This window comes from Mesoplodon bidens (assembly GCF_964165515.1).
Source record: "Mesoplodon bidens genome assembly, contig: HAP1_SCAFFOLD_210, whole genome shotgun sequence".
NCBI classification, from domain to species: domain Eukaryota; kingdom Metazoa; phylum Chordata; class Mammalia; order Artiodactyla; family Ziphiidae; genus Mesoplodon; species Mesoplodon bidens.
In genome coordinates, this window is record NW_027671695.1 from 69,994 (window position 1) to 97,950 (window position 27,957).

General features: G+C 45.0%; 1 pseudogene across 1 annotated transcript; it reads left to right on the forward strand.

Annotated features, from left to right (window-relative positions):
- The first annotated feature begins 103 nt into the window (after window positions 1–103).
- Window positions 104–27,770, forward strand: LOC308611146 (transcription termination factor 1-like; annotated as a pseudogene). The gene is made up of 11 exons: window positions 104–274; window positions 2,776–2,980; window positions 7,318–7,991; window positions 9,321–9,547; window positions 10,661–10,846; window positions 11,783–11,861; window positions 15,145–15,275; window positions 18,342–18,576; window positions 21,309–21,398; window positions 22,993–23,058; window positions 27,282–27,770. The product of its transcript is annotated as a transcription termination factor 1-like (transcript).
- Window positions 27,771–27,957: the final 187 nt, after the last annotated feature.

The following is a 27,957-nucleotide window of genomic DNA, read 5'->3' on the forward strand; positions in this document are numbered from 1 at the left end:
GGGTGAAGGGCGTGGGGGCGGCTCACCTTGACGATGAGCGAGCGGGTTCTGAAACATGGAATCCCGCACGACCCCCAGCCTCTCATTCTCCATGGCCGGTTGGATGTCGGCCACGGTCAGGGGCCGCCGCGGGGGCAGGCAGATCTGGCTGACGGTGTGGCGCACCGGCTGCTTCTTCTTCCGTCGCGTGAGGTCGTGGCAGGAGGTCCTGGCCTCTGGCATCCTGGGGATCGTGGCGAGTCGACCAGCCGGCTGGATCGAGCGGCCTTCCCAGGTAGGGGGCTGGTGCGGAACTCGGAGGGGCCCTCCGCCAGTCCCGGGACATACCACCCGGACGCCGGGGTGGACACCAGACGCCGGGCTCCCTCCGGAGCGAGGCACGCCCACCTCGCGCCGCCCCCTCGTTGCAAGGAGCACTAAGACCTACAAAAGCCCCTCTGGCTCCTGAGAGCGCCTTCTGGGCTCTGCGCTGTGGATTCGAAAAGGAGAGAAAATCACGACCACCCCTTGAGGAAGAATGGAACCGTCCGTTTCCATGGTGACAGGAGACCAATGGCACTGGAACAGGGCTGGTCGATTTACTTTCAGGAAACTTTTTGGCGGCCACCTCAGTGGACGTGTTTTGAGTTTTCTTAAGTAGACCTGAGAAAAACCCAAGAATCACCACTGGGCTGTGTTAAAAGCGACGGAGTTCTAGAAGGCCAGCTACACTTGACTTCCAAGTCAAAGACACATACACCCCCCCACTCACCACGACCCCTCTCGCCGCCCCTTCCCACTTCTCCCAGCGACACACACACACACACACACACACACACACACACACACACACACACACACACACACACACACACACACACACACACACACACACACACACACACCGGGGCAGAGCGTTACGTGTTTCAGAATGAAATAGAAATCCGCATGCCAAGCCTGATGTTACTGCTAAACCACTGTGTGATCTCAAATTAGTCACCTTTTGGGTCCTCGGTATTTTCTTCTGTGAAATGTGTAGGGGGGGAAAGTCTAGAGTTGAATGAAATCAATGGTACCCAACTTTGTGCAACAGAAAAAAGGGAAGTTGAAAAATACAGATTCACTGAATCAGAATATCTGGAAATGGGATCTGAGAATCTGTATTTTAATCCTTCTTCCCCTTTGGATTTTTTTTTTTAAGTTCAAAGCTATGGAAACTTTGAAAGAAGAGTACAAGGAAAACCCATATAGACTTCACCTAGATTGACTGGTCCTTAGTATTTGCCACGTTTACTTTCTGTGTGTGTGTGTGAACATGCACACACACACACTGCTAAACCATTTTGAAAAGATCTGCAGACAGCATCATATCTGACCCTAAATACATGTACCTGCCAAGAACAAGGACAGTCTCACACAGAACTACAATGCTATTATGTCTATGGATTTCAATGTCACAATAATGGTGCCTGGTATGCAGTCTGTATGCAAAGTGGGAAATCTGCACTTTTTAAGAGCTTCCCGAGTGATTGGTGCAGTGTTTTGGGAACCACTAGCCTGGATGATCCCTAGTCTGCCTTCTAGTTCCAGCCTTTAGTGCCGTCATTCACCCATCATTATCATCTTCATTAAATGTGCAAATATCCACAAGGCTCTGGGTAAAGGGTTCACCACAGAGAAGTTGCACAGACAACAAACCTTCACTGCACGGCCTTGCACAGCAACAGTGGACAACAGCAGCACTGCCTTTCCAGAGCAAATCAGACAGACTTCCGACTGTCCATCCAAGGCCTGAAGAGGCCCTTGGGTGGTGACAGGTGTATGATGTACGCTTTATGGTTTCTCTAGTCTGCTTCACTTTCAGACTTTCACATAAGTGCGTGTTGTGCACTTTTTAATCAAAGCTGCTTGGCAGCTCACACAGAGGAAGTCAGGTGGTGCAGCAAGGCGCAGGATACTGCAGTAGTAGGAAGATCACAGGTTTGAATCCTAGCTGGGGCCACATAAGTTCCCCTGTGACAAGTTACATGAAGCCCTAGTTTTCTCATCCACAAAGTAAGGCTGATATTACCTAATAAAGATTTCCTAAAACAGGGGGTTGTTATAGGATTCCATGAGAAATCTCTTTGCTGGTGTGATTGTCTTCACTATGCAGTAAGACTAAAAGTTTGGGTGGCATGTATACTGGCCTCGACTTGATGGCCTGCTTAAAGCTTTACTTTTAATCATAAGCTAAGTTTCTTCAGGACTCAGTGGAAATGGGAGAATCGGAATAGATCTTCAAGGTTTCTTCTACCTCTAACCTCCACCTAAGTTCAATATGCATTAGACTCCACACCGCTGACCCCCTGCCATCCCCTGACTTCACCCCTTACCTCTGTCCCTGTCACTCACGGTGCTCCCGCTACCCTGGCCTTCTTTCAGTTCCTGCAGCAACCAAGTTCAGGGCCCCTGGATTTGCTCCCAGCCTGGAACACTCTTCCATCGATTTTTGTTCACCCTTTTCATTTAGAACTCAACGGTCACTCGTCCAAGGGCCTTCCTTACTATCTAACCTAGCTCTCACTGTCCCTAGTCGCTCCCTATCACATTACTCTGATCTATTTTCCTTAGAGGATAATCTGAAATTATCTTGGTTGATTAGTTTGTTTTCTGTCTTCCTCAGGTTAGCCCTCAGCATCTTGTTCACTCCTAGACTGCAGACGGACCTCAGCAAAAAAAACTGTTGAATAAATGGCATGCATGCACGAATAAGCAAGTCGGCGGAAGGGCTCTGTCCCACTTTCTTAGTTTTAGGATCCCGCTCTACCCTGTCCCACCCCACTCGCAACAAGCCCGGGAGCAAATTGGGCAGAAAACGACGCGAGTCACAGCCCCACAGCCAGCGAGCTGCTACGGCAGGGCGATGCCGAAGGGGGCGGGCCGGAAGTGACACACCCACTTCCGCCTTCGCCACACCAGCACTTCCGGATTGGAAGGCAGGTGGCCACGCGTTCGGAAGGTAAGTGAAAGCGCCTTATAGTTGCTCCGGCTTTTTTCCCAGTTGGCGTGTCTGAGCCGAGAGGTGTGTGGCTGCTGTCTTCACCTCCCCGGAGGCCCGCCTTTGGCCCAGGTCCCCAGGGATGAGGGTGGCGCCTGTTTTCTCCGCAGCCGCTCCAGGCCCCTCCACTCGGGAACCTCTCGTTCGTTCCTCCCTCTCAGCCCCGGAACGCCCACCTCGGGGCAGAGCAGGGTCTCCAGGGCACCCCAAAGTGGGGAGGGGATCGGGACCAGGCTTGGGCACGTCCCTGAAAGGCGGGAAGTGGTATGTTCCGAATAAGTGTGAGTAAATGTATATCCATACATATCGAATGCCGGGGAATCATTTGGGAGCCAGACGGACGAGAAGATCCCAGCCCTTAGGAGGCCGGTTCTGTCCCAACGGAGCGAAGTGCAGTAGGCAAGCAGCTGGATTGTTGAGAAACATTGTAACGAGAAGGCGGGACCCAGAAGTGATGAGAGAAAGTGAGTTTCAAACTTAGACCAGTTATAGCGCAGAAAGGTAACGGAGGAAAGGCATTCCTGGGGAAATGAGATGCTTTTGTAAAGTCCCTGATAACGAGAAGGATCACGGTGTATTCTGGGAACGGAAAGAAGACAGGATGTCTGAAACCCAGGGAGAAATGAGCGGTGGAGGGGTAGGCATGGACTAGACTAGCTCATGAAGGGCATGGTAGGTCTGTAAGGATTTGGAACTTTATTTTAAGAATAATGGAGGGACTTCCCTGGTGGTGCAATGGTTAAGAATCCACCTGCCGGTGTAGGGGACACGGGTCCGAGCCCTGGCCCGGGAAGATCCCACATGCCTCAGAACAGCTAAGCCTGTGCGCCACAACTACTGAAGCCTGCGCTCCTAGAGCCCGTGCTCTGCCACAGGAGAAGCCATGGCAATGAGAAGCCTGCACACCACAATGAAGAGTAGCCCCCGCTCGCGGCAACTAGAGAAAGCCCACAGACAGCAACGAAGCCCCAGCACAGCCAAAAATAAATAAAATAAAATAAATAAACTTACAAAGAATAATGGAGAAGCCATAAGAAGGTTTTAGTGGGACGTGACTATATATTTAAAACGTGGTGCTGAGTTCAAGAGACCAGAAGGAGAAGCATAGAAGGTATTTACAAAAAGAAAGAAAGAAACTAATGGAAGGTAAAAATACTAAAAGGAATTATCTGCTCTGTTCATTGTTATTGAGAGATCCTGAGGGAATTCCCTGGTGGTCCATTGGTTAGGACTCTGTGCTTCCACTGCAGGGGGCACGGGTTCGATCCCTGGTCAGGGAACTAAGATTCCGCCAAGCCACGTGGTGCAGCCAAAGAGAGAGAGAGAGAGAGAGAGAGAGAGAGATAGAGAGAGAGAGATCCTGAAAGATGGGCCAGGAAAGTATCTCTTGAATTTAGTGGCTCTAAGGTCATAGGCACTCTAACTGGAGCAGTCTCAGGGGGCGTGTCTTGGAGATGGAAGCTGCAAAGAAGTGGGTTAAGAAGGGGTTTCTGTGCATCTCTGGGTGACACCAGGTAGGAAGGCCTTAACCAAAGCTCCTGTTGCCTCCGTTGGAGGTGAGATCCTGAGGCTGGTAGTTTTGGCTTATAGGTATCAGTCCATATGTTTGTTATTCCCCATCCTTCCAGCTAGACAATTCTTATAGTTTCTTGACTACCGAGGAGAAAGTAGGTACCTTCTGGTAGAAAAGGTGCTTAAGCATTCAGACTTGAAAGACCACTGACACAGAGAGGTCTCCAGGATCTGTTGTTAAGTGAAAATAGCAAAATGCAGATCAGAATATACAGATGCTGCCTTCTCTGTGAGAAAGGAGGGAAAATAAGGGCAGATTATTTTGATGTTTGAACCATGTAAACGTATTACCTTTAGTATTACTTTTAGTCGCAGAGAAATAAAATCTTAAAAATTGAAACCCAGAAGCAATACGGAGCAAGGAGAGTTGTAAGATGTGTTTGTAAAATTATATTTTTAACCATGTCTTTTGTGAAGTACATTTCTATTCCTGTACTTAAACTCCAGGATGCACGTGCTCTGTATAAGAATTGACATTGGAGCCTTATTAAACTTCATTCCAACTTATTGCAGAACTTGGACATTTTGTTGGACACTAACAAGGCCCATTCAGCCTCTTTCTCAAAGATGCGATCTACTAGTTTGAGGTCAGTGGATACTTGATGTTCCCGCTCTGAACCACAGCTGGGCTAAATGCTACAAAAGAAAAATAGTTTGCTATGAAAGTATAGCATTTGGGGAATGGACCAAGCTCAAAGGGTCAGGAAAGGTTTCTTTCTTTTCTCTCTCTCTCTCTCTTTTTGGTAAATACTTGAAACAGTATGTTTACATCCTTCAGTTGCTTGTTTTTACGCTTGTATTTTTTAAAAATAAATTTATTGATCCATTTATGGCTGTGTGGGGTCGACGTTGCTGCCCGCAGGCTTTCTCTAGTTGCAGCGAGCGGGGGGTTACTCTTTGTTGTGGAGCATGGGCTCTAAAGCAGAGGCTCAGTAGTTGTAGTGCAAGGGCTTAGTTGCTCTGTGGCACGTGGCATCTTCCTGGACTAGGGCTCGAAACCGTGTCCCCTGCACTGGCAGGTGGATTCTTAACCACTGCGCCACCAGGGAAGTCCTTAATGCTTATTTTTCAGTGAAAGGAGTCTGTATTCTTGTTCTGCCCCTTGCTTTTTAGAAAGTGAACTATTTCAGTTCACTTTAAAAGAGTAGACAAATAAGAGTAGACAAAAATATAACAAATACCCCTGTACTCGTTACTCCAGTTAAGAAATAAAAGATTGAAGATATAAGAGTAACTGGCTCTCTACTTGTCCCTAATCCCTGAATTTACCAGTTATATTCCCCGTGCTCTATTCATAGTTTTACTACATATGTATCCATTCAGAAAAGATACATGAAACGATTTTGTGTTTTGAATGTAACATACATGGCATCATCATGTATGTATTCTCTTAACTCAATATACACGTCATCATAACATTTATATTGTCTTAACTCAGGATGCATGGTATCATAATGTTTATATTCTTTTAAAGCTTTCTGGAAGAAGCGATGCTCAAGCCAAGCTCTGAAGGATGAAAGGAGGCAGGGAGGGGTAGGAGACAGCGGAGAGCGGCCCAGAGTGAGGGAGTCGTGATTTATAAGACCTCAAGCCAGGGAAAGGATTGGAGCATGTTTGGGGAACCGAAAAAAAAAAAATAGTCCCGTGTAGCTGGAGCAACAGAGTTTGAGAGGAGAGGTAGAAGATGAGGCCATGGGGGAACAAGGGCCCGATCATGGCAGAGCACTGTTCTCAATTAACTATATTTTTTCCATATCATAAAGGCAATGGAACCAGACAAGTGAATTACAGTGAGCTTGCTACACATTTAGAATAATGGAAAACTTATAATCATGACTCCAGGCTTGCCATTTGTCCTGCAGTTTCGTTTTTGTGTGATTTTTTTTTTCCTCCTGAGGCTAATGTTTAAAATGCTCTGCAAAAAGAAACCATGTGGTTCTGTTTCCCTATAGGAGTAAAATGGAAGGAGGATCAAGCAGATTGGAAACCCACACTCCAGTTTTCGTCTAGAAAAAGATCAAGCATTCTGTACATAAGGAGAGACATGGGAGGCATCCCCATGAAAGATTCAGAGACTCCTCCCTGGCAAAGAAACCGGCTGACATAACTAAGGGTAAAAAAAAAAAGAGAAAGGATGCCCAGCATCTTGTTTCTTCTGCTTTGAAACAATCAGAAATGTGTGATGAGCCTGAAAAGACCACTTCTATACCGAAAAAGAATAAAAAGAGAGGAAAATGTGCTTTGGGAGTCTATAAGGAAACAGGTATTGTGTACATCCTGGTGGATAAAGAAAACATTGTGGGGGCTTCCCTGGTGGCGCAGTGGTTGAGCGTCCGCCTGCCAATGCCAGACACATGGGTTCGAGCCCTGGTCTGGGAGGATCCCACATGCCGCGGAGCGGCTGGCCCCGTGAGCCGCAATTGCTGAGCCTGCGCGTCTGGAGCCTGTGCTCCGCAACGGGAGAGGCCGCGATAGTGAGAGGCCCGCGCACCGCGATGAGGAGTGGCCCCCACTTGCCACAACTGGAGAAAGCCCTCTCACAGAAACGAAGACCCAACCCAACACAGCCATAAATTAAAAAAAAAAAAAAAAAAAAGAGCTGGTGACACGTACGTGCGCCGAGACAGCGCGAATTGGAGGAAAAAAAAAAACTTCAATAGGTTACCAGAGTAATTCAAGGTAAACTACAAATAAAGGATAATTGAGACAGAATTAAAAAAAAAAAGAAAACATTGTGAACACACCCAAGAATTTTAGAAAGCATGTCGATGTCATTTACATTGATGTAAGCAAGCGGCAAAAGTCAACAAAAGGGCCTGAAGCACATTTAGTTACTAAGTCACGTGAAAATGAGTCAGAACTGCATGATAAAGTTCGGGGGAAAAAGCATAAAAAAACATCGGAGGAAAGTCAGGTCCTGTGATGCTGTCCAGGAGAGTCTGGGTGCAAGCATCACCCTGCCCAGATCAGAATCCCAAGAGCAGGAACCCCAGCCTCCCATGGGCCAAGAAGGTGAAATCGCACAACTACCAGTGTCTGCAGATCAAAGCAAGTCTAAGACAAGAAAGAGGAAGCGTCCAAGTGACCAGGAATTCGAGGCCTTGCCTGCGCCTGAGAGCGCTGAGAACATATACTCAGAGGGATCTCAAGTGATTGGTGAGGTCGGGACTGCAGGGGGCAATCAGGAGTCCAGTGGCCTTAAGAAAAAGTCTAAGAAAAGGAAGAGAAGATCTTCTGTTGATACTGCCGTGGCACCTGCTGGTGAGTGTTCAGTGCTCAGGACGAGCTCTGAGGACACGCGCTTTGATTCAGTGGAAGGTACTGGTACCTTGATTGAAGAAAGTGTGAAACCCAGGCCACAAGAGGAGAAACCCCAGGCCTGTTCGGAAGAGGTGCAGAGGTAACGTGTGGGTGTAGAGCCTTCTGATGGTGTGCGTCTTGGGTGTGAAGTCTGCCCGTTACCTCTTTGTTCAGCACGGCCATAGGAAGTGGCAGAAATCATAAAGAGATAGACCATCGAATGTATAGGATGTCGTGCACATTTAACTGAGTAACTTGGCAGGTACTTTGCGTTCTTCATGTACAAAATAAGGCAGTTACAGTCTGTTTTCACTAAGAATTATTCCAGCCCTGAAATTCTATGTATAAGTTTAAAAAGAATTTTAAGACCCCACAATTACCTTGTCTATATGTACAGAGAGAGGAGAAAGGATCAGAGAACTTAGAATGCCACAGAACAGGAAAAAAACTTGACTTAGGGTTCTCCCTAATAAAAGAAACTTAGATATCGTTCTTTATATAATTATCATTTAAGTATACTGGCCGATGAGTAGATGCAGGAATTTTTTTGAAGCACTTTATTTCAGTTCCTGGGAGTTGGGACAGGTTTTCTCCCCTTTTCTACTCTGTGACGTTCTTACATTTGCTAGATTGTCCTGGCTTAAAATAGTTTCACATAGAAGTTAAATGGCAGAGGGCCCAACTCACATCATCCTCTGTGCCCTCTCTTTGGGGACATTTTTAGATCACTGATAATGATGCAGGAATGTTCTCGGCCTGTGGTTCTTAACTTGTATGGGGCTGTGGACCTGTGAAAGCTGTTGACCCTTTGCTCAGACAAATGCGTACAGTTTTGTTTTTGTTTTTGTTTTGTTTCAGTTTCCTGTCTGGGTGGTTAGCTGATGCCCTTGGCTGAGAACACCTTTGCACATCTGGCAGAAAGTCTGTGGGAATGAATTAGTGATAGATACATAGAAGACTATGTTTTCTTTATACTGCCAAGGGGAAAATATGTGGCCATTGTTAACTGCAAGGAAGCAATTGTAACGATGTAAACCCTGAATATTGACTTAACTAATTAGTAACCATTATTATAAAACGACTCATTGGTGGGGGGGAGGTGTCTTGAGTATCCATGGGTGTAGAAGAGGGCTGAGCTTATGAGGAAGTCAATATCTGAAACAATACAGTTGAGAAATAGTAACATAAGCAATGCCTGGTGGAAATAGGGCTTAAGGCGACATGTTTACCTTCCAGGCAGCCTCTGAGGTGTATCCAAGTTAGTAAAGCTACATTAAAGAGTTCAGACATCACAGACGGAATCAACTCCAAGATCCCTTCCAGCTTTAATGCTGTCGTAGTCAAAGGGAGAGTCACTGTAAGGAAAGAATCTGAAAGCCATTAGGGCACGTGACCTGTCAGTGTTAATCAATCCAGTTTTTCTCCTTAGATTAGAACCCACAAATGAAGAAGAAAGCAATTTGGAGTCGGCTAAAGATCCTGAAATGAAATATTTATCTGAAGATTCGAGAGATTCAGATAATTCAGACGTGGATTTGGATTCCACTGTGAGGCAGCTCCAGGAGTTCCTCCCTGATATCAAGGAGAGGGCTGCCACTACAATTAAGTGAATATATCGGGATGACTTGGGACGCTTTAAAGAATTTAAAGCCCAGGGTAAGCTTGTGGGACTTGAATATTTGTTGAACTTTTCTATATGCGTAACTAGCCCTGACTTTCTTTTGTGAGTGGTTCATATTTATAGATTCACAAAGAGCATCCCTTAGCTACTTTCAGCTTTATCTCCTTCCAGAATCATTATCTGCACTGTAAAATTACCAAACTGAAGTGCACTAGTTTTCCTCCTCTGTGCCCAACTTCTGGTAGGGGAGGCGAGGAAAAACGGGACTAATGGATCCAGGTGATCCACAGACTAGAAGATCAAGCCCGGAAGAAGAGGGGGAGGAGGTTAAGTGGTTGAGACACTGGGAGGGGGGCACAAGTGAAATCAAATTAAAACACGCATATCAACATCATCAGCTTTGATGAGGTGTAATTTCAAGGATATTAATTTGAGGGTGAGCTGGTTGTAGTGGGCATGGCTTCAGGCAACACCCAGCTTGGTCTCCTTCTTGATTTCACTGTGTTACAAGAACCTCCCAGAAAGCTTATTGGGTTTCAGAATGAACTACAAATGTAAGGTTGTGTACTGCAAGTGATAAAAGATTTTTAAAATAAGTTTAAGATTAGGAAAATGTACTGTGTAATGCAGTCAATAATAAGGAGACTTGAGTGCTTTGAGTTATGACGAGGAATAGAACGTAAATTGCAGTGACATTGTCCCCACCTCCCCCCAACATATATTCGTAGAGAATATACATGTTCATGTTTGTGCCACCCAGTTCCCAGCACTGCCTTGGGGGGAGGAGGGGCAGAGGATAGTGAAGTGGGGGGGGGGGCGCTTCTTTTAAACTTTTATTTCAACACTGTTTGAATTTTTAATGAATATCTATTACTGTTAATTTATTTCTTAAATAACTGTGTAAAAAGGAATTGATGACACAAGAAAGGTCACATTGGAGTAGGATGGCCAGGGAAGACTTTGGGAGGACAGTGTGGCTTTGGCCGAACTCTGCAGGAGAGCCAATGTCAAGGGCACAAGCAGGGGCTGCTCCCCGATAGGTGGGGAGGAGCTGACGGGTGCTGTTGTGATTGCTAAAGACAAAACGGTGGTTCGCTTTCATTCATTGTTGACAGTTGTGTACCTTTTTCTCCTTCCCCAAATCCTAGGTGTCGCTATTAAATTTGGCAAGATTTCCGTGAAGGAAAATAAGCAGTTAGAGAAAAATGTGCGAGAATTTCTGTCTCTGACAGGAATCGAGAATGCAGACAAGCTGCTGTACACAGACAGATACCCAGAGGAGAAATCTCTAATCACCGACTTAAAAAGAAAGTACTCGTTTAGATTGCACGTTGGTAAGTTTAGAACTGTGGCCTCTTTGACCATCTGCAGCCTTCCAGCCTTGCACAGATAACCATGGTGAGTATTGAACACAATGCCTGGCCCGTCCAGTACATGCAGTGCATGTTAGCCGCTGCTACGTTAATAGTATTTTTATTGCCAGCCTATACGTTCAGGGATTTGGAATGTGTTCACGTCTCCCAAGGATAGTGCTTTTACAGATTTTCTAACAAATTAGATGATCAGCTTCCAGCTTTCCTACTTGGTAACAATTACGGTTTTGGTTTCTCTTCTTGACCTCTATTGTGTATTTTTTGCATACACTGCACAAAGTACTCTGGTATACACCAGAGTCTCAGACGTTTTTTTAAGTAGAGCCATTTTTGCGCTTTGAGCTGGAACCCTCCTCTTGGAGGTATCCTGGGGAAGTTAGAAGGTCACGAAGCAATGTAGGTTTGGACTGGAAAAAAAATCTCTCTTGAATTTAAAGAGGATAATTTCTTAGGTGAAATGCACAAAGGAAAACAGAACAGTGAGCCCCTGCTGGGGGATCCTTTCATCTTTAGAGTGGCAAAGCAGGAAGAAGCTTATTCAATTGCAAAGTTTTTTTGTTTATCTTATGGGGAGCTGCTGGAGTGTGTCCTCCACCTCCAGATTACGGTAAAAGCTCTTTGCCTAATAAGGGTCTTTTCCGTGAATTTAGCAGAACAGAAGCTAGAGCCCCTACATACTAAGCATCTAGTTTCCAGAGATGGCCACGGAAACTGGGGATTTTGTATATCTGCTCCCCAAGACGGCTTTCTGCAGGACATAGGAAACCGCACCCTCCACCTGGGGTCTAGGATAGCGTGTGCTGTAAAAAGGGGCCCTTCTGGGTTTCTTTTATAATTGCGACTGTGTTTCATGCCACGCTCCGGTTGTCCCTCTGACCACCTCTCTTCCGACTTTAGGTAAGGGCATTGCCTGGCCCTGGAAACTCATATACTGTCGAGCAAAGAAGATGTTTGATGTCAACAATTACAAAGGCAGGTAAGAAAAAACTTGAGCAGAGCATTTCTCTAGTCTTTGCTGATACTGTAAATCAAAACGTACACAACAAAATCGTGAAGAGTTTCGTGTGTGAAACCAGATGTGCCGTCAGGTGTATGTCTCCAAAGTCCCTTTCAGTTTCCACCTCTTGAATAAATCTTCTGTCATCTTCCCCTTTCTAAATCCCTGGCTTTTACTTTATGCTGTCAATTGTAGCATTCTCCACGCGCTGCCTCTTAGCGTCACCTGTGCAGTTTTCTCGGCAGTCTCCTAAGTTGTAAGCTCCTTGCGAACCCAGACGTTCCTTCTCAGTGTGATGTGTGCCCTTCAGCACTGAGCCCAGTGCTTTGGGTTTTCAGTAAATATTTGAAGGTGGGGGTGAGCATTTGTGTGAGGTCATTTAAGTGTGATTCGGTAACATCAATGCAGAGCTTCATGTGGCGGTAGCCTTTCTGTCCTCCCTTTTTTCCTAAATAAAATACCCAATTATGTTCTGTTTCCAACATTCCAAATAAATCAAATGTAGACTGAGCGTCAGTGGTGGGTAAGCACTCTGCTTAAGGACAAAGGGATGAGGGAGAAAGCATCAGCTCCTACCCTTGAGGGCCCAGACAGCCACCTAGGGCTCAACTACTGATCTCACTTCCAGGAGGCAGATGGAGTGAATCTGTCACGGCCAGTTGGGTCCTACTGAGCGCCGTGATCTTGAATCAGGACATAGGTACTATCAGAACGTAACATTGATATGACCTCGGCTTCTTTTTAAAAATTTTTACCAAAAGAAATAAACCGGAAGTAGAGGAAAGGCGCCTCCACACAGACTGAAACCTGCCCTCTCTTTTTCCCAAGCCCCCGCCATGTACTTTAAGGAAATTCACTAAGGGTGACATTTTAAGTGGGACCAAAATGATGCTTTTGGTAAATGAGTGAGGTAACCTGTTTTTCTACCTGTTACATCACTGTGGGAAATGGCATTTTTCAAATAATGAAGGTCTGTCATTCTGATAATAAAGTTCATTCACTGGTACCATATTACTTGTGTTGTGCTGACCATTTACCCTTAAAGTATGTTTCCAACTTAAGGAACTCTTAAGTGAAAAAACCATAGAAAGTCAAAAATCAAAGAATTGTAAGGCTCCAAGGGGCCATGGAGGTCAGTACACCTGTTTCCTCATTTTCGTACACTCTGTTTTTCTCTCATGTCCTCTTTTTTGTTGCTTCAAGGGTACTTTTAAGTCTTGTTTTAAATCTCAGGAAGACCCTGCTTGCCTTATAAAGGAAACTGCTAAAAAGCTTGATTCTTAATGGTGAAGGATTTCGCATCTCTGTTCACCATGCTCTGCATTTTAGATCCATTTCTGAGAATGCTAGGATCTTACTGTCCCCCGGTAGTTGTGGATCATCCTCATTAGAAATGGTTAGTATTTTATTAGGGCTGCTTTTGTGTTGCATTAGTAATAACATAAACTACCACTTCTGACCCCTCTTCCTTCCCACCAAAAAGGAATTATAAAATGTCATAATGATGGCTTTTTTCCCCTTAAACATTTAAGATGTTTAATCTCAAAATCTGCATATATTATAGTGCACTTTAGTTCTTTTCTTTTAATGTATTTGCTTTTATGTGGGATTGCTGCCTCTTAACTTCCTTAAACTGTGACCGATTTGTGCTAAGGCATCTGTCACATCTTTTATTTTTGTCTGTGTTCGGTCTTTGTTGTTGCGCACGGGCTTTTTCTGGTGGTGGCGAGCAGGGCCTACTCTTCGTTGCAGTTTGTGGGCTTGTCATGGCGGTGGCTTCTCTTGTTGTGGAGCATGGGCTCTAGGCGCACGGGCTTCAGTAGTTGTGGCTCTCAGGCTCAGTAGTTGTGGCGCACAGGCTTAGTTGCTCCACAGCATGTGGGATTTTCCCAGACCAGGGATCGAACCCATGTCCCCTGCATTTGCAGGCAGGTTCTTAACCACCGCGCCACCAGGGAAGTCCCTGTCTCATCTTTATTGAGCATCTGTTGTCTGTCAAGCATTACCGGGTTCCAAAGTGTAGAAAACTGACAGGGTCCCCACCCTCCGAGGACTTCCCCTCCAGAGCTGTGCTGTCCATCCATGTGACCACCAGCCTCATGTGGCCATGGAGCACTTGAACTATGGTTAGTCCAAGCTGAGATGCGCTGAAGAGTGAAGTATACAATGGACTTAGAAGGCTTGGTGTGGAGAAGAGAGTGTAAAGTATCTCATTCATACTTTTAGGTTCGGATTACATGTTGAAATGGCTGCATTTTTAGTATATTGAGTTAAACAAGATATGTTATTAATTCATTAAAACTAAATAAAATTAGGGACTTCCTTGGTTGTCCAGTGGTTAAGACTCCGTGCTTCCACTGCAGGGGGTGTGGGTTTGATCCTTGGTTGGGGAACTAAGATCCCACATGCCGCATGCTGCCGCTAAATAAAACCCCCAAACACATGGAAGGCAGAGTGGAATGGTGGAAAGTGGTCCTTGGTGATTTGACTGAGCTCCTGGATTAAGCTCACCCTAGGGCCCACTTGTATCTGGACTTTTCAATTGCCTGAGCCAATAAATTATCTTTAAAAAAATTAATAAAATTAATTTTCACCTGACCACTAGAAAATTCTAAATGACATCTGTGGCTCATATTTCCATTGGCCAGTGGTGGCCTAGACGACGGGTCAGATAAACCAGGGAAGCCACGAGCGTACAGTTGCCAGTGGTGATGGGGGCAGTGAGAGAGCAGCAGAGTGTCCTGTGGGAGAGGACAGCAGGACACCTCCAACCAGGTGGTCAGGGAAGCCCTCTCTGAAGATGCACCATTTAAGCTGCTTCTGAAGAGCTTGCAGGAGCTTTCCAGCGGTGGAGGGAGGCCATTCCCAACACAGGTCCAGAGGCTTCGAGGTGAGAAAGGCCGATAAGGCCAATAGGGTTGAACTTAGGGAGCACCGAGCTTTGCAGGCACAGTCAGAAGTTTGGGTTTTATTGTGTGAAGCCTTTATGGATTTGGCTGGGGAATAGCATGATCAGATTATTTGTCCTGGCCTCTGTGTAAGTGAGCCAGGGACTGCGGTGACTGACTTACAGGATGCTCATGGTTGTGATGCCGAGACAGGAAGTATCTGGGCTCAGGACCTTGGTAGGACTGCGCTGAGCAGGTTTCCTGACAGCCCGCCCTATACAGCTTCTCCCAGCGTCGCAGCGTGCTGCAGTGAGAATAGTGGTTTTAAGCTTGTGGTTAACGCTTAGCTGTGATCTGTTTTCCCTTCCTCTAAGGTATAGCAAAGGAGATACCGAGAAGCTAAAGATATACCAGTCCCTCCATGGAAACGACTGGAGAAAGATTGGCGAGATGATGTCTGGAAGTAGCCTCTCTGTGGCCCTGAAGTTCTCCCAGATCAGCAGTTGTAAGTCGTGGTCTCTAGAGCCCACTTTGGTGAACAAATCAGCCCACAGTGGCCCAGGGCCCAGGCATCACTGCAGGCCTGTCTTCTGAGAGAGTCATCACTCTTTCAGCCATTCTCTTACTGATTCATTTATTTCTTCATGCATATTGATGCAGCCTTTATTCACCAGACTGATTTCTGCCACACGTTATGTCAGTAGCTTTCAGTGTGACTCCAACTGCCAGGTAAACTGAAACCCACTCAGCCGGTGGGCAGGAGAACCTGGGCCACCAAGGTCCTTTCCCCCAGGTGACCAGGGAAACCATCAAAGGGAGGGCCTGTTAGTCAGGGACGTTTCCCAAAGCCAGTGTCAGTCGTCTCTTGTCTGTTCTCTTCTTTCATAAAAAGCTTCCTTGGTTATATTCTTCACCTTAAAAAGTCCCCAGTTGCTTTCAGAAGACAGTCCTTAGTGGGTGTTAGCTTCAGCCCAGAGGCTCACATGCTCCGGCCCTGCAGGCAGAGCCGTGCAGCGGGTCCCAGCAAGGCGTCTGCATGTCCGCACGTGGTAAACTCTGAGGTGGTGGAGACCACGCCTTTTGTGCCACCAACTCTGGCCACCGGTGCCACGCGAAGACTCAGCACAGCCAATTCTGCCAGTTTCCAAGAAGTAAAGCAAACATCTGGATTTGCACGTGTGTGTGAAATCAAGATCTTTTTTTTCTTGGGACTCTCTTTTTTAAAATAAATTTATTTATTTATTTATTTATTTATTTATTTATTTATGGCTGTGTTGGGTCTTCGTTGCTGTGAGCGGGGTTTCTCTAGTTGCGGTGAGCAGGGGCTACTCTTTGTTGCAGTGTGCGGGCTTCTCAGTGTGGTGGCTTCTCTTGCTGTGGAGCATGGGCTCTAGGCGCGCTGGCTTCAGTAGTTGTGGCGCACAGACTCTAGAGCGCAAGCTCAGTAGATGTGGCACATGGGCTCAGTAGTTGTGGCTCGTGGGCTCTAGAGCGCAGGCTCAGTAGTTGTGGTGCATGGGCTTAGTTGCTCCATGGCATGTGGGATCTTCCCAGACCAGGGATTGAGCCCGTGTCCCCTGCGTTGGCAGGCGGATTCTTAACCACTGCCCTACCAGGGAAAACCCTCTTGGGATTCTCTTGATTTTTAAATATTCATCCAAATTGTTATTGGGGAAATAGTAACAATAACATTCTGTAGGCCAGATCGAAGATATCTGTAGCCTTCCAGCTTGCGGCCTCTTCCTTAGCATGACTGTGAGCATGTAGACAAGAAGAGCGAATCATAGAAGCTTTTGATGCCCTGCACCAAGGACTGGCTTTAGGAATTTACAGGTGCTGGGACTTCCCTGGTGGTGCAGTGGTTAAGAATCCACTTTTCCACTTCAGAGGGCATGAGTTTGATCCCTGGTCAGGGAACTAGGATCCCACATGCTGCAGAGCAACTAAGCCCACACTCTGCATCTAGAGAGAAACCTGTGTGCCACAACGAAGGTCCTACGTGCTGCAGCTAAGGCCGAACACAGCCAAATAATGTTTTTTAATTAAAAAAAAATAGCTTAATGAGTGCAATATGTAAAAAAAAGAAAGAAAAAAAGAAATTCACAGGTGCCTTCATCAAGTACTGTGGTGACGCCATTGTAGCTGTTAATTTCACTCCAGAAACTCTTGGGGAGAGTTATTTATATAACATGAAAGTCGTTTGGTTATTCTCTTTCCACTAAATGTTTGGGAACCTCACAATTTCTTGCAGTAGGTATTACTCTTAGAAACAGGAAGAACAGCTTTCTCGAAGATAAAAAAAAGATTGCATTAAGAAAGGATTTTTTTTCTTTGCAGTTGGTTGTGTATGTGTGTGTGTGTGTGTATGTGTGTGTGAGTGTGATTGGTCCTTAAAAGGAAACTATGGCCACTTTCGTAGTTTCATTTTGATTTGCATGTAACTGATAGTTTTTTTGGTTTTGTTTTGTTTTGTTTGGCTGCGTTGGGGCTTCATTGCTGCGCGCGAGCTTGTTCTAGTTGTGGCGAGCGGGAGTTACTCTTTGTTGTGGCGTACGGACTTCTCATTGCTGTGGCTTCTCTTGTTGCAGAGCACGGGCTCTAGGTGCGCAGGCTTCAGTAGTTGTGGCATAAGGGCTCAGTAGTTCTGACACGCGGACTCTAGAGCACAGACTTAATAGTTGCGGCGCGTGGGCTTAGTTGCTCCCCGGCATGTGGGAACCTCCTGGACCAGGGCTCGAACCTGTGTCCCCTGAACTGGCAGGCGGATTCTTAACCACTGCACCACCAGGGAAGTGCATAACTGATAGTTTTATGTTTGTGTAATTGAGATGTTGCCCATTGTCTTCTGAAAAGTGTCTGATTTACCTTTTTGTTTATAAAGGCTTTATTTTGGGCCTTCCCTGGTGGTCCAGTGGTAAAGAATCCTCCTTCAGATGCAGGGGACGCTGGTCGGGGAACTAAGATCCCACATACCGCGGGGCAGCTAAGCCCGTGTTCCACAGCTGCTGAGCTCACGCACCCTGTAGCCCATATGCCACAAACTACAGGGGCCATGCACCACAACTAGAGGGAGAAAATTCACACGCCACAACTAGAGAGAAGTCCGTGCACCATAACAAAGAGCCTGCGCTGCAACAAAAGATCCCACGTGCTTCAACAAAGATCTCATGTGCCGCAACTAAGACCCAACACAGCCAAAAAAATAAAGAAAATAAATAAATTAAGGGAAAAAAAAGACTATTTTTCTAGAGCAGTTTTGGGTTCACAGGTAAAGTGAGAGGAAGGTACAAAGACTTCCTACTTATCTCCTGCCCTACACATGCACGGCACACCCCCATTCTCAACACCCCCCAGCAGAGTGGTCCATTTGTTACAATCCGTGAAGCTACCTTGACACATCTTAACCCCCCAGAGTCCACAGTCCACATTAGGGTTCACTCTTGGTGTTGTAGCTTCTGTGGGTTTGGAGAGATGTCAAATGACAGATACCCCTCATCATCATTTTGTTGTTAATATTGTGTTTGAAAGCAAATAGATGAGCAACTTCAAGACCATCCTTTTATGTCAACAGAAAGAAATCATGGTGCTTGGAGCAAGACGGACACCCAGAAACTAATCAAGGCTGTTGAAGAAGTGATTCTAAAGGAAATGTCTCCCCAGGAGCTAAACGAGATGGATTCTAAACTCCAAGAGAATCCTGAAGGTCGCCTGTCAGTTGTTTGGGAAAAACTGTACAAAGGCATATCCTGGGTAGAAGTGGAGGCAAAAGTGGAAACCAGGAATTGGATGCAGTGTCAAAGTAAGTGGTAAGTTTGAGGCTTCTTACATAAATTTCAACAAGAAGCATTCCCTGCCCCTCTCTCAGCAACTTCCGGAGAGGGGTGGACTGCTGAGGTTACTAAGAATATCTGTAACGACCACGTGGAAAGCCTCACAGTAGGTCAAGAATGATCCTCTCTAATCCGCTGCTCCAAGCACTTCAATATCGAAAGCTGATTTAAGTTAGCATTTAACCACCCCTGATTCATTGTGTGGCTTCTTCATAAAGAACTTGGACCTTTTTATTCTATTTATTTATTTATTTAATTGAAGTAGAGTTGATTTACAATGTTGTGTTAGTTTCTGGTGTACTAAGTGATTCAGTTGTGCATATATATTATTTTTTTTGATTCTTTTCCAATGTAACTTATTACAAGATAGTGAATACAGTTTCCTGTGCTGTACAGTAGGACCTTGTTGTTTATCTATTTTATATATAGTAGTTTGTATCTGCTAATCTGCAATTTCAAATTTATTCCTGCCCCCTTTCCCCTTTGGTAACCATAAGTTTGTTTTCTGTATCTGTGAGTCTGTTTCTGTTTTGTAAACAGAACTTGAATCTTTTTAATATTGAATATTGACTTCTGATTTCTTCACTCTGTCCCTTTCTTCATAAAACAAGATTGTTACCTATTTATAGCATGAAAGAAATACAAAATTAACGTCTGGATATTTAGGAGGGAAATCACAAGTGTAGTGATCAGTAATACCTCCACCTTTTTACTTGTGCTTTCTAATTCAGCAGTTCCTCTGTCTTCATCCAAAGCAGGGCAGTCATACTCTTTCATCCTAGAACATCTTTAGGTACATCCATCATGAAGAAGTAGTTTCGGTCCAGATGCTGCTGCATGTTCTTTGCCCAACGTAGCTTTTCCCAGCCCTGGAGGGATTCCGAGCTAACTTTCAGCTGCAACATGACAGCTTGAAGCAGTGGTTCTACAGCCCACGACCCAGGTCTCCTGTATAAACGGGGCTCCATCATCCTGCATAAAGGGGGCTCCGTCATCTTGACCATTAAAGAAGAATGAAATCCAGAGTGGGCATGTTGTACGTTAAAAGCAAACTGCTAGATTATACTGAGTATTGTTTATATACCTTACAGTTCTGCTGTAGAATATTTATCTTACTAGAAGACTACCCTCAGGAAATAAGGACAGATAATGTTTTGGGGGGGAAGTGTGTAATATGGAGGAACCAGAGCCCTTTCTACCCCTATATCTTAGGCTTAAAAAAAGGAGTGGGGACTTCTCTGGTGGTGCAGTGGTTGAGAGTTTGCCTGCCGATGCAGGGGACATGGGTTCGTGCCCTGGTCCAGGAAGATCCCACATGCCGCGGAGCGGCTAGGCCTGTGAGCCATGGCTGCTGAGCCTGTGCATCCAGAACCTGTGCTCTGCAACGGGAGAGGCCACAACAGTGAGAGGCCTGCGTACCGAAAAAAAAAAAAAAAAAAAAAAAAAAGGAGTGGGGGCTTCCCTGGTGGTGCAGTGGTTAAGAATCCGCCTGCCAATGGAGGGGACACGGGTTCGATCCCTGGCCTGGTAAGATCCCACATGCCGTGGAGCAACTAAGCCCGTGTGCCACAACTACTGAGCCTGCACTCTAGAGCCTGTGAGCCATAACTACTGAGCCTGTGTGCCACAACTACTGAAGCCCACCTGCCTAGAGCCCGTGCTCTGCGACAAGAGAGGCCACTGCAATGAGAAGCCCATGCACCGCAATGAAGAGTAGCCCCTGCTCGCCACAACTAAAGAAAGCCCACGTTCAGCAATGAAGACCCAACACAGCCAAAAATAATTAATTAATTAATTAATTACTTTTAAAAAAGGAGTGGGTTATAAAGCCTCGGTTGGAAGATGATATGTCAGTGTCTTAAAAAGGAAATGATGAAGGGGAGCCGTGCTTCAGAATCAGCATAATTAAATAACATGCAAGGGTTCTTTTTTAATTTGAAGAAAAAAGTAGGAAACTTGAATGCTGAGCATAGGTTTACTTCATGAAACATTGAAATGGCATCAGCGGGTACATTTCAAACCAGTGAACATGGGCGGCTATTAGTAAAAACTCTCAGTTTCTCTGTGTGTGCCTCATGTACCTCCCTGCTCAAGAAAGTAAATGTCACAGCTCATGATCTGTCCATCAGATTGTGACAGATTTCACTCTTCAAGAGAAGCACTTTTTAAATATTTTTAATTGGGCTGCTTCTCTCATTAGGAACTTCAGGGAACCCTTTCCCTCAGCCTTGAACTTGGGGCCTTAGAGGAATCATGGAGTCATTGATCACTTTAGTAAATCTGTGTAGTTTGGTGTTTCAGCAGCTATAATGGTAATAAGAGCAATATCTCTCTGTTTGATAAACAAGCAAAAATAAATTGAGTCTACACAGCATCCTTTAGCACCTGCAAGCAGGCTTATTCTTTTTTTTTCCTCCCTTTTATTATACTGTTTATTATGGAAATTGTGTAACACACACCAACTTAGAACTCCTTGTATCCATCACTCATTTTCAATAACCATCAACTTTCTATCTCTTTATTTACCCTCTCCCACTTTAAAAAACTTTTAAAAAGGTATATTCTTGATGGTGGTAAATCTTAGCTGTGATGAGTTGCAAAAGTTATAAAGTGGTTCTGAATAAGGACAATTTAAATGAGGAAAACAAAGGACATTTTAATGGAAACTTTACCCCGAAAATAAACTGTTTTTCTTTCTTTCAATGTAGGACGGAAATTCTAACCAAGAAGAGGACAAATGGTCGGGACGTATACCGGGGACTTAATGCCCTACAGGCCAAGATCAACCTCATTGAAAGGTACAGAAATAGAAAGTGACGATATTTTACCCGTTTTCCTCTCTAGCCAAAGAGTAATTGTTAAACAGCAGAATCTGCAGTAAGATTACCACGGTTCATATTCCTGTTCCAGCACTTTCTACGTGCATGACCTTGGATGTGTTTCCTGCCTTTCTAGTTCTTGGTTTGTTCATCTTAAATGAGGATGATAATAACAGTACCTGCCTCTTAGTGTTATTGGCCGAAGAAATGAAATAATGCATGCAAAACGTAGCATGCACTCAATAAACATAGCTCTTTGAGTCTTTAAGGCTTTCACATAGACATTGCTTACTTCTGTCCATTGGAAAATGGAGGTAAATACTTCAGGCCGAGCCCTACTGCTCTCTAGCATGCATTAGTTGGCGTCACTGCTGCTTGGTCTTTACTTTTGTCTTTGAGTTCCTGGTCCGTGCAGAGTCCTCCCTCCCCTGATCGACAGGGAGACACAGAACTGTTTTACAAAGACTGCGAGTCTAGTGGACCTGGCCTCATGTCCAATGAGGAACAGCAAAGAGCAGAAGAAACCTTTGGATTCTGGCCGCCCTGTCCAGCTTCATTATTCTTGCGCTCTGTCAGGAAGCCTGCTTCTCCTTCATTGGTGGGCTTCCTCGTTCTCCACGCTGGCCTGGCTGGGGTTTTTCTCCTCTACCAGAGACAGCAGAGACTAGCAGAGCCAAGGAGGGCATCTCACGTCAGGCAGGCCTGGGTTCCAATGTGGGTACCACCTATGAGTCATGAAACCTTGAGCCAATGACCCGAGCTCTCAACCCTGATTCCTGGCCTGTGGAAAGGACATAATCCCCTAGCTTCATCAGGTGGTGTTGAGGGTAAATGGATTAGTGGGTATCAAGGTCTTAACCCAGTGTTTGTCACTTAGTAAGTGCTGAGTACACATGTATACTACTCTTGTGTGTCTACATTGAATGGTGAAGTTGTGTTTTTGTTTGTTTGGTTGGTTGGTTTTTAATATTGTATTTATTTATTTGGTTGTGCCGTGTCTTAGTTGCAGCAGGCAGGTTCATTAGTTGTGGCATGCAGACTCTTAGTTGTGGCATACATGTGGGATCTAGTTCCCTGACCAGGGATCGAACCCGTGCGCCCTGCATTGGGAGTGTGGAGTCTTAACCACTGTGCCACCAGGGAAGTCCCTGTGTTTTTTTTTTTTTTTAATTGAAGTATAGTTGATTTACAATGTTGTGTTTAACCTTTGCTATACAGCAAAGTGACTCAGTTATACATATATATATTCTTTTTCATATTTCATTCTTTTCTATTATGGTTTATCACAGCATATTTAATATAGTTCCTTGTGAAGTTGTGTTTTTTACTAGGCTTGGTGGGAGATGCAAAGGGCTCAGGAGGAGGAAGGGTGATTTTTTGGTCTGTAGCTCAGCCCAAGACCTTGGGCTGACCTTGGGTTAGCATGCCAGTGACACTGGGCCTGTGTAACAGGGGAGCTGGAGCAGGGGTGAACACGCTGAGGCCTTCCAGCTCTTAATATTCTGTGAGCCCATGAAGATGTGGATCCTGTTGATTTTTGGCTTGAAAACTTAATTTTTATTTTTTCTCATAGGTTGAATGAAATAAATGTGGAAGATGTTAATGAAATAGACTGGGAAGATCTTGCTAGCACCATAGGGTAAGGCCATTTGTTTAATATTAATCTAATGAAAAAATCAGAGAGGAGTTCTAATAAATGCCTCTCAGATTTGAAGAACAGGACTGAGATTCCTGCTGCTTATGGAACTCATCTATAAATTGTATTTGTGTATATATGTATTGGGAACACCCTGTCTACGTACCAGACCAGGTAAATCAGACCAGTCCTCCCTCCGCTCCAACCACCACCTCCACCCCAAGACACCTGAGAAGAGTGAATGAAATGTGTGCAGAGTCTCTTAAAAGCTTCATGGAGCACACCAGCTATGACTGTGATGAAGAACCCATGGTCCTTTTGCCCATAATTAGCCTTTTACCATTTGCCACATTGACTTTATCATCCCTCCCTTTCCCGCTCCCTTCTACAAGGGAATAGAATTCTTTCCCTTAACCGTTTCAGTGTTAGTGGTGGACGCCATGTCCTCAGCAAGGCTGTTATTCTGCATCAGCACAGTGATCGTACTGAGGGCACCTGACACTGATGCACTACTATTGTCTAAAACACAGCCCCCATGCAAATTTCACCCAGCGTCCCAGTCCTGTCCTTTATAACACTTTCCCCCTGATTTAAGATCCAGTCCAGGATCTGTCTCCTTAGAGTCTTCTAAACAGCAGAGTTGTTCTGCCTTTTCTTTTCTTTTTTTTAATTATTGGAGTATAGTTGATTTACAATGTTTCAGGTGTACAGCAAAATGATTTCTGTTATAGATTTTTTCAAATATATTTATTATCTTATTTATTTAATTTTGGCTGTGATGGGTCTTCATTGCTGCGCGTGGGCTTTCTCTAGTTGGGGCGAGCAGGGGCTACTCTTCATTGCGGCTCGCGGGCTTTTCATTACGGTGGCTTCTCTTGTTGAGGAGCACGGGTTCTAGGCGTGTGGGCTCAGTAGTTGTGGCTCGTGGGCTCTAGAGCACAGGCTCAGTAGTTGTGGTGCACAGGCTTAGTTGCTCTGCGGCATGTGGGATCTTCCTGGACCAGGGCTCGAACCCATGTCCCCTGCAGTGGCAGGCAGATTCTTAGCCACTGCACCACCAGGGAAGTCCCTCCGTTATAGGTTATTACAAGATATTGAATATAGTCCCCTGTGCTATACACTAGGTCCTTGTTGTTTATCTATTCTATATACAGTAGTGTGTATCTGTTAATGTCTTTGTCTTCTACGATGTTGAAATTGTGGGAAAATACAGGCTAGTCATTGTGGAGAACTTGCCTCAGCTGGGGAGTTTGTCAGACGCTTCTTCACTGTTAGATTCGGGTTTTGTATTTTACACGGGAATCAGTCACGGGGGAGGCTGTGTTTGTGTCACCATGTCACATCCCATCATGAGGCATGTGGTTCTGATTTTGATCCCCTGGCTCTGGCGGCCTCTGCCACACTGCCCCACTGTAGAAAAGTAAGTTTTTCTCTTGGTGAAAAGAAACGGCCACGGGGAGATATTTTGAGACCACATCAAGCTCCTGTTCCTCTTCGGATTTGCCTCAGTGGTTTCGGTGTGCTGTTCCTTTGCATTTCTCCTCTGAGGAGTGAGATTTCATCGGTTGTCACTGTCTGTCTTCATTGCTATGGTCCTTGCATTTTCAATCAGTTCCTGCCACTGGAGGAGAGGCCATCACTCTGAAGACCTGAGTTCACTGCTGGCCAAGCAACAGAGAGCTGGCTGGCAAAGCACAGTCCCTCTAAGCAATGCAAACTGTTGAGCATCACAGGGCTCAGGGGTTGGTGGGCTTTGGGAGGTGGGGATGTTGAGGGACTGTCTGGCCTTTAGTTCGGGAAGGGTGCTGAGGGGAACAGGGCTGCCACAACCTGGCTGCCTTTCAGAAACGTGGCTGCTGGCGTGAGGTTGTCACTGATCCATTAGGAAGGGTGTAAACTGGTTCTGCTGGTTAGTTATTTACACCTTGGGATTATGGACAAAGAACAATCAGTCCTTTTTTTTTAACTTGGAGAATTGGAATCTTTTCGTGGCAGGCCCTGTTGGGAGTCACAGACACATGCCCATGGTTCCAAACCCTTTCCTCTTCTAGCTCGTCTCAGGGGTGGGGCACCAGCTCTTGGGTGTGGGTCCCTGAGAGGGGAGGGTGTTAGGGGCTTTGAAGGAAGGCTGTCCTGCTGTGTACCCCACCAACTCCCATCCTAAGAAGTATTCATGTCGACAGCTCCCTCCCTTTGTAATATCAAACCCCTTTTGAAAAATCTGACTTTTCCAATAAATGTTTGTGTATCTTGTGACATTGCCTCAGATCACATTTCTTAAATTAAAATGGGTTTTTAATGATTTTAAGTAGAATTATATACTTAAATATTGATTGTTCTGGTTAAGGTTTAGAAATCTCAAAGCTGTAAAACAGACATCATGGCATCCAGTCAAATACCATTGGAAATAGTACATCCTCAAAGTTTTAATAACGAATTAAAACAGTGAAAATAATTAAATTAGAAGTTCGATCTCTTCAGGTTCGTTAAGCCTCCCTTGTGAATTGTTTATGCAGGATTTTAAAGAAAGCATCTCCACGTAATGAGATGTAACACCTACTTCGTTTGAAAATGTCCAGGTCAGTTATTGTTACTTCTTGAAGCCTGAGCTTTGATCTGCAGAACAACCTGTGTGTGGGGCGCTGTGGGAAGAGGGAAGGCATAGATGCCCTAGATCTTGGGCTTTGCAGTCAGGTGGACCGGGCGTCAAGTCCTGGGACTCTGCTCCTAATTTAGCCAGCCTTGGGCAGGTCATTCCCTCACTTGCCTCTGCGTCACGGTTTCCTCATCTGCGCAGCATTGTAACAGCACCGTGATGAGGACGACAGCAAGGAGACAGTGCGTGTCATGCCATGCACACGCGGCGGGCAGCTGCTGCCATGAAGAGGCAGAGAGAGCCCAGCCATCTTGTACTTCCACATACCTAGCAGATCCAGTTATTCCCACTAATCATATAACAACTAGATTAATTAATTACTGAAACAAATATGCCACGCTTTTGTGGCTTAGGAAATGAGTGCCCAGGAAGTGAAGTTAGTGATTTTCACTTTAAAAAAATATTTAAGATGTGGTTGTTTCCGTCCTACTTATTGTAAATGAAAAGTGGATTTGACTCACCAGAATATCGTAAGCATCCACTTTATTTAGCTTTGTAAAGTAAAAAATCCAGACCCCTGCTTTTGCATTGTGACAAATATATAGTTAGCCTGAAGGTAGTGGTTAAGAGTGTAGGATTTGTGAAATGTTGCCATTGGCAGCAACACGGATGGACCTAGAGATGATCATACTAAGTGAAATAAGCCACACAGAGAAAGACAAATAGCATAGGATATCAATTATATGTGGAATCTTTAAAAAACTGATACAAATGAACTTACTTACAAAACACAAATAGACTCACAGACATAGAGAACAGACTTATGGTTACCAAAGGGTTAGCGGGCGGGAGGTAGGGGGATAACTTAGGAGGCTTGGATTAACATATACACACTACAGTATGTAAAATACATAAACAATAAGGACCTACTGTATAGCACAGGGAACTATACTCAATATCTTGTAATAATCTATAATGGAAAAAAATCTGAAAAAATTATATATATATATATATATATATATATATATATATATATGTACAACTGAATCTTTCTGCTGTACCCTTGAAACTAACACATTATAAATTAACTATACTTCCATTAAAAAACACTGATATCAAAAAAAAAGAAAGAAAAAAGTAGAATTTGGAGTGGACCCAATTGAAGTCCCAGCCCTTCCCCCCTATTCACTGTAAGATCTTGGGCATCTTCTCTTGGGTTCCCCATCTCCAAAACGAGGGATAAGCATAGGAGGCCCCACACAGAGTGGTCGTGAGCGTTATTTGTTGCTCTGCGGAGAGCCCTCAGGGTGGGGCTGAAGACAATGTTAGCATCAGCCCCTGTGAGCTAGTGTTACACCTTGTCTTCTCAACTGGTAGTTTAGATTATTCTAGTTTAGACAGAATCCGTGTTGTTGTACTTCTGTTTTTCTTCCTTTTGTGTGTGTGTGTTTAACCAGATGAACAATAGCTTTTCATACGTGTCTTATTTTTCTCACATGTGTAGACATGAGGATTAAGAAAGCTGCTTAGGTCTGTAGACCACCCCTCAATCAATGCACTTAGTACACAGGACTGAAATGATTAATTTTTAAACTGCCACTAACTTTTTGACACCTTTTCCTTTCTAAAGGGGTGTTCCTCCATCTTATGTCCAAAGTAAATTTTATAAGCTGAAAGCTTCCTGTGTTCCGTTTTGGCAGAAGAAGACTTTTCCAGGTCAGTATTTTCGATATCTGAATAGTTAAAAACGCAGCATATGGGGACACACGCTGGTAGTGTGACCTTGGGTAGTGACTTTTGGGAACCTCAGATTCTTCAAATGGAAAATGGTAAAAATTGGCAAATTATAACCCCTACCTGACAGGACTTTCAAAAGTACTAAATGAGATAATGAGCTTGAGAAGTGTGGTCACCAGGCCGCCGGGCGTTTAGCAAGCACTGGGTGAGGAGCTGCGAGTGCTTCTGGATTGCACAGCACACATGCTCACACCACATGCCTGCACACCCACTGATCCACAAAAAACTGGAGGTACAGTTTCTTCTCTGCAGCCATTTGTAGGTGGTTTACATATGTAATTCCCAAACCTGGACTATCGGAGTCAGTTGGGGAACTTGGGAAAAAAGATACATACCTGGGTCTCATCCCAGACCCAGTCGATCCTAGTCTCTAGTCTGGGTCCAGAGGCTAGATTTTTCTCTAACAAGCTCACAGATGAGTCGCCAGTGGCCTGCCCAGCATCATTGTTTGGGAACCACTGGTTCGGGTAACACTGCACCCTGCAGTGTGTGACAAAATGCTCCTTGCT